The 7584-nt window shown below is 39.7% G+C and overlaps 1 protein-coding gene across 1 annotated transcript in view; it reads right to left on the reverse strand.

The window, feature by feature from the left end:
• GPC1 (glypican 1) overlaps nt 1-1615 on the reverse strand; it is a 225237-nt gene extending 223622 nt beyond the window's left edge. The window contains exon 1 of the mRNA XM_013186100.3: nt 1521-1615. The gene's annotated coding sequence lies outside the window, so the exon portion shown is untranslated. The remainder of the gene's footprint in view (nt 1-1520) is intronic.
• Nucleotides 1616-7584: the final 5969 nt, after the last annotated feature.

The following is a 7584-nucleotide window of genomic DNA, read 5'->3' on the forward strand; positions in this document are numbered from 1 at the left end:
TTCATGTTCTGAAATTGAATTGTTGAGCAGCAAATCATAGCTACTGCAAAAAATCTCTGAGGGAGAAAGCAAGGAGGATGCTGTATGATGTGGTTAGAAAGAAAGTGCTTTATGGTTTCCTGGGGAAGCTGCAACCCTTGGTGCACAGGGGTCAGAGACAGACAGACAGACACACGCCTTGTGTGGCCATTTTAAGGCTGCAATTTCACTTTGCGTTTAGTGCAACCCAACGGTGGTTTCTGCTCCTTCCACCCAGTTGTAGTTCCTGCCTTGTACTGGATCTAGCAATCACCAGTTAGGTCTGTTTTAAATCCAAAATTTTGCATTTGAATGCAGCACATCCATAAGAAACACAAACACCAATGTCCTTAGCAATGTTTCTCAGCCGTGAGCTGTCCCCACCTGTCAAAAACACACACTCAACTTTTAATTTAAATTTGTCTAGTGTTAGCTTGCAGCAATTGGTTTTCACTATGTCCTTCTTTGCTGCTTTAAAGAAATCTTTACTAGATGGTTTCCCCCTCCACGAAGACACTGTCCATTAAACAGTTCTCCCCTTCTTCTTTTAGATAAGCTAAATGCACCGAATTCCCATACATACATTTACCTCTAATTGCTGTCTTCACTGGAGAACCAAGAAAACCTTGAATCTAAAACTGTAATCTTTCTTCCCTTTAGCTTCACAAAAAGCTCTTCTTACTAACTTCCAGTTTCCTTTTTTTTTGTTTGTTTGTTTTGTTTTGTTTTGTTTTCCCCCTTCATTTAAGTTCTGTCCTTTTCTTTATTTGGAAGAGAGATGGGCCCTTCTGAACCAGCATTTCAGGTTGAGACTGGCATATATTTGCTCACAAGCTCTAGCATCTATTCCAGGATTGAAGTAGTGTTTTACTTTCATAGCAAGAGCCAGACAGGACTAACCTGTACTGAGCATGATGCTTCTTGTTTTAGAAAAAGTCCACTGTACTTGAGTGCTAGCTGTGACACCTGTTCTGTATACCTCACTGCAGGGTGCTTACTCTCCCATATACCCAAGTTTTTGTTGTGTTGCCAACAGTCATCCTTCCATAAACATCTCGTAATGAGTTTTGCTTGTATCCTCTAAGTCTTAGGACCTCAGGTGCAAAGATGAGAGCATAAGAGCACCCCAAGTGTATAATCTGTGGCTGTGTAGGACTTAGGACATCTTTTCTGCATGAGATGGAGTATATACATTCCAGAGATCCCCAAGTTAGTGAAGGATCAAGAGAGGGGAAAAAAAAAAAAGTTGAAGTTTTGTGGTGGCTCCTCAGCCTTGGTTTGGATGCAGTTTAACTGTGTTGAGCTGTGTGGAAACGACTAAGCTCATTCTCCCAGCAGATCTTACTACCTCTCTGGCCGTGCCTACCCAACACCCATGTCTAGGCAGGAACTTGCCCTCCCCCAGCCAGCAGCACAGGCTCCTCTGCATTTAGATCCAGCACAGCATGCATAGGTCCAACCTCTCTGCAGGTATAGACAGAGCCTCAGCATCATGCACTCACCCAGCAGGCAGCAGGTGACAGCTCCTGTCCAGAATGCAGACCGACGGGTGTCCCCTTGGCAAGCTCTCTGACTGACGGGCTCTGTTCCTGTGGCACCTGGCACCAGAGAGACAGGCAGCCGGTGCTCACTGGGTGTACCTAAAGGGCTGACATTATCAGTATTAAATGAGCTCTGAAGAACTCACTGTGTCTAGAAAACGTTCTGAAAGGGCTGGATTTCCTACAGCCGAGACTCTTTGCTTCAGACTGTTTTCACTTATTTCACTGTGATGCTTGAAATTCAGTTATTAGGAGCGTTCAGCTTATCAGTTAAATGGATTTTTGAGTAGCTCTTCATCATCTCCCTTCAATATTGTCAGGTTTTGAGGGAAGATGTTTATAAGCCATTATATAGAGATATCTTTAATGTGTGCTAAAGAGCTCTTTCTCCAAGATCTTTACACTCACACTCCAATGTATAATCAGCTTTTACAACTATATTAAAGTCTTCAGAATAGGCAGTTGGTTTTTACAGTGGAAATCCCTGGTATATCCTTAACTACACCATTGCTCAATACATTTTATATAATACATACAACATTTTATCATGAAAACTGCAATTACTTTCAACAGAACAACAGTTTACAACAAGAAATGCTGACCTCACTGTTCCTCTCTCAGGAAATGTTTAAACCACTGCTTACACATCGTAGGACTGAAAGGAATCTCTTCTTTGACAGGAAAAAATATAAAAAATAATGCTTATACTTTAAATAGCTTTAAATGCTGTATAACATGGGTGTAAATTAGGGTACCATTAGCACTATACTTATTTACACCAGGCCACTAACTGCCCAACAACCCTGTATAACTCTAGCATTAATTACTGGTGCTTTTTTAGTGAATGGTCTCATTGTTACCTCTTCAGCAGGTGGGCTGCATTACTGTGTGGATTGCCTCTCATTCATCTGATACACTGAAAGTTATGGCATATCCTATGCTTTCCCACCAAAGGAAATCAGAATCTTACTTAATCACTGTTTCTTACTAAATTAAAAATATATTTTCTTTGTGTTTGAGGAAAAAGAAGGAAGAATGACAGTAGTTTATAATACAGAGACTTTTACTTTGCGATCAGATTTTTGTGACTTTTGCTGCCATCGCACAGTGCAATCACTTCTCACAAGAGAAAAAACAGCACTGTTGTTTCCCAATAAAGTTCAGTACACAAATCAGCCAAGTCTCGGCATGCTACATCTACCAGTCTGGTTGCTAGCTTATATTGATAGTTAATGTACGTGTGTCCTTTCAGGTAATATTTGTCTAACACCAACATAATCAACTGAGAACCAAACATAAGATATTTAAATCTATACTTAAACTCTGTACATTGTGTGCATTTTGTCACTATCAACACTGCTGAATGCTGTGAGGCATATTAACGAATGTCACGTGCAACTTGGTGCTTCTTTTAAAATAGCTTTGTTGTAGAAGCTTTGAAGCCAATTCAGTGCATGCATGAAGTTAGCAGAACAACTCATTTCCTACTACAATAAGACTTCAGTCTCTGGTTGGGATGCTTGGTTGCCAGAAGAAATGGCTTTCTTAAGAATGGAAGCACACAATTGCTTTTCCTAGCTGCTCTATTATTCATTGTCAGTCTAAAGACCTTGCCATTTGTTTCAGCATTTATTTGGAGTTTTCTTTTTCATTAAAAAGCAGACATCACCTTCTGTTCTCTCTCCCTCCAGATAACCATTTCTTTAAATTAAGCTACTCATTTTCACAACAGCCCCTTCATTCACACTTGCATCCTTCTCTTATTTCTCCCTGCTATTTGTGTACGGACCAGCTCCCCAGCCAGCACACACTGACGCAACGCGATTCCAACTGATAAATACTGTCAGCCGAGGTTTAGCATATGTTCCCCCAAATTATCAGGTACCCACCCTGTCAAGTCTAGTCAAGGCCCTGCATCTTAGTACATGAGAAAATAAATAATCCAGAACTGCTGTTCATACACTGATAGTAATTAGGAAGGTTCATACGGCAACCAACATGGTCCTGTCAGAAGGACATGCAACTTCTGTTAGTCCAAAACACGTAAGCAACTTCAAGATGGTCTTATTTACTCCACACCTTTTGCTGTATCACTTGGTCTAATAAAACCATTTCTGGTCTCCCTGCCAACCTTTCTGATAATTAGTAATCATGAGCTAACTGGTGTTATCCTTGGACATCCTGATGAGACTTGGGATAGAAAGCCATAAATTAGGTCACCTGTCCTCAGTGGACTCTCCATTTCCTTTCTGTATTTTTACTGCACTTTTACAAATTCACTTAGAAAGAAGAAAAATAATCTAATTCTAAGAACTTCTTAAATATAGGTTAAAAGAAGTAAAGAAAAAATAAGAGTATCTGAGCATTTTATGTGATTGTGCTTCCTAGGGCATCCCTCAGTGAGGGGATTTCTTCGTCTGTGTTTATTTTCCAGGACATCAATTTAATGTCACAGTCTGAGTCCACTGTGTTTTCACCTATGTTTTTTTCTCTTCTTTGGGGGTTAACTAGAGCAGTGTATTTCTACACCTTAGATATATATAATCAATTTCAAATATCTATCACTAACTGAAATTAGAACAGTCGTTTTGTTATCATAATCATTTGCTTTCTTTTATAGTTTTCCTGGCTGCTTGAGGGTAATATGATCTGAACAGGAGAAGTTTTGCAGTCTTGATATTCACTGAAAATTTTACTTTAACTTCTCTGACAGTCTTCTGTTACTGCATTTATCTGCACATCTGAGCAATGCAAAAAAACCTCAACACCATCAAGTATCCAATTCACTCCTAGCAGAAAAAGCACAATTCCCATGGCCTTTAATGCACAATGTACCTAGTAATACCACGGTATGATCTGTCTCCATTTTCTTTCTCAACACCCTCAAACAACTCGAGGAACATAGCAAGGTGCTAGATCTTGTCACTGACACTGAGCCTTTGCTTCTCTCTCTCTTCAGCTGCATTGGGACAATAAAGGATTGTTTCTGCTGCCACACTCAAAATGTTTGCTCTTTTTATTGTTTTCAATTTTAACTTAAGGAAGTTGTCTCTTGCTAAATACATCTTTCTTTGACTTCCTGTCTGTGTGGAGAAAATGGAGTCAAGTTTGTTGAAATGGCTAAAATCAACTAAATAGCATGAATAGCTCAACTCTACCCCCTACACACAGAGCAGGCACAGCACTAGCTACTGATACACATAATGGAGGATGGCATTTCACAAATAATGTTTCCTGACCCACACAAACTTATTTTGTCTGCCCTAAATGTACTGAACTTGCTCGATCTTCTCTAAAGCCAAGTCAGTGCATTTACACAGTTTGGGAGCTAACGAATGCAGAAGTGACAATTAACCATGCTTAAAACCATGCATTACAAAGACAAGCATTTCTCCAACTGTGCTAAAAATTTCTGAGATAGCACTAACTTCAACAGAATCACAAATAGTCATCTCAGAAATAAGCAGGTATGGTTCACTGAAAATGCACAGTAACGTTTTTCTTTAAACCCTTAACTAAAAAGACTAAAGGAACATCCCCAAGACCAGGAAATTATTCATATTAGTTGGACAGGGTCAAAATACTTTAAAACAATGCATATTGCAATATTTTGTTTTATTTTTTTAGTGACATGTACCTTTCTTGATACCAATTCTCAGAACAGAACATCACAAAAATCACTTCTGAATATGGATTAAAAAAAAAAACACCACCATAATTCATTTCCATATAAAGTTTGACTCCAGCACTTCTGTGTGACTCACAAGTACTGACACAAAAGACTTTGGCTTACTATCGTTAAGAATGAATTAGAATAAACTGTGAATCCCAAAGCTGCAGTTAATAAAAATATAAAGAGAAAATTGGCAGGTTAGCAGTTAGACAGTGGGCTGACCGGCTGCCATTGACAATGCCTATAAATAGATTTTTTCAAAGACAAACACTCATATTTTATTGCATACAAGCACAATGCATTTTCCACTTTGGGCTAGTAAAAGATTTCAGATTTTCAAGAAACGTGAAGAACAACTGCTTTACAAGTTTGCCTTGGATTCAGTCACTGCATTTTTATGCAACTTCCCACATGCCCCACATGCCTTTGTCCTCAGTGCAGACCGACACACTACTGATGTGCAGCTCCAACTTTACCTTAGACATACGTACCGTCAAACTACATTTACAGTGGGAGCACTTTTAAAAGTAAATCCTAACTGTCTCACATCAGCAAGGGTGGGTCACTTAGTGCCACTCTCGTAATGCTCACTCCAGCATGGCTTTGGCAGCAGCCCCCACTCTGGGAGGTGCAGCTGGTAGCAGTGCTCTCAACATCCTTATTCCTTAAGGCTCCTGACAGCAGGATGACTGTGGAACACTTCAGCGAGATTTTCAAAACCACTTGGCATTTGTCAAACTTCTTTCCATTGCGGTCAACAGCAGTACTATCATTGCTGATAGTAAAAGCATATTTAGACCAGTGCTAAAGTGCCTTCAAATGCCTGCTGATGCCCACGCACAGTCACTAATACAGACACAAAACGAAGACTGCCTATCCAGTCACATTAAATACCCAGCCAAATACCAACTGCAGATTACTTTTAACTTGGATTCAGGCATGTCAGCTCATCAAAGTGTCAAGGAGATGGACACAGAAGGGTGTCGTGCTCTCTTTGTGAAAGTCCTAAACAGCCCATGTGGGGGAATGGATTTACAGTACTTCCCCGATTAAACCAACCTGAGACCTGACCACACTTTGTATCATGCCTTATTCTTGAATTATTCCTGCCAGCTTAGTGGGCTAGCATAGAAATAAAATGCTAGTTGTAAAAGAATACAGCTCCTGGTAAATCCCGTTCAGGGAGTAGGATGTCTGATTTCCACCATTGCCAGGCATACAAGAACGTGGTCTGCTGATAAGTTACTGGAAGATGTTCTCACCTTCAGAGGAGAAACTTGAAGGAGGTATAGAAGACTTAGGAAGAGATAAGGAAAGAAGCACAATAGTGGGTGGAACAGAAGAAACAAAGAGGTAGTATTAAAGAAAAGAAAAAGGGTAAGCAGGACTTAAGGAGAGCACAAAGCAAGGATGTGAAGCAGAAAAAAAAGCAAGTCTCTTGAGCAACCTTTTTGTTGTTGCTGGTTTGCAAACAAATATGTTGATTTAGCAAGCTTTGGAGGAGTTTTTCTTTGTTCATTTTTACCTTTCAGAAATCAACAGCTTTCAGCCTCAAAGTCTGAGCTAAATTCAAAGGCTTCAGAGCACAAGCAATAAAAAATGACATACATCCAAGAAAGGAATATTGTGTTGTAAGGCTAAATACACCATGCAGACAAATATAACAACTCCAGTTTCAGTATATGACCAATCTCAGAATGGCAATACTAAAAGAAAGATAAAATGAATGAATTTCACTGAAAAAATCCCTGTAGTTACACTTCTGTGCCAAACAAAGCCAGGAACCAAAGGGTCCGATGCTTCTCTTTGGACGTGACATAAACGAAGAGTTTAAGGCCAATCATACCTTCCTTTTCCTTTGCTGTACTGAGGCAAATGATTGTAAGAAATCTGTACCACACATCAAACCTGCAGCAAAACCACAATTCAGGCAATAATCCTGTAGATTTCCGTTACAAACTGGACTATTAGGATTAATGTTTGTGGAGGTCGTTTTGTTTAAATGCTTCAAAATATTGCTTCAGTATGAGCTCATGTTGTTCCAGTGGTGGGAATGATGACTATTCTGAATGCTTTTAGATGAAAGCCACAATTAAGAGCTAAAAACCACTTATGTTAAGATGTGGCCAGACACCTGAGCTTGGGAGAGAGGCAAGAAAGGCTGGATACTAATCCCTGATCTGAATAGTTGACTTCACAGTCAGGTTATCTGTATTTGACTCAATTAAATGCCTGTTCTGAAGACTACTGGAATGAAGATCTCCCTGAAACTATACGCAGTTTTGGAGCAGACTCTCAGACTCTCAGCCACAGCATGGCTAGATAGAGTGACTTGTCTTGATCCAGTTGCTT

Source organism: Anser cygnoides, chromosome 9 (assembly GCF_040182565.1).
Source record: "Anser cygnoides isolate HZ-2024a breed goose chromosome 9, Taihu_goose_T2T_genome, whole genome shotgun sequence".
In the NCBI taxonomy this organism is placed as follows: domain Eukaryota; kingdom Metazoa; phylum Chordata; class Aves; order Anseriformes; family Anatidae; genus Anser; species Anser cygnoides.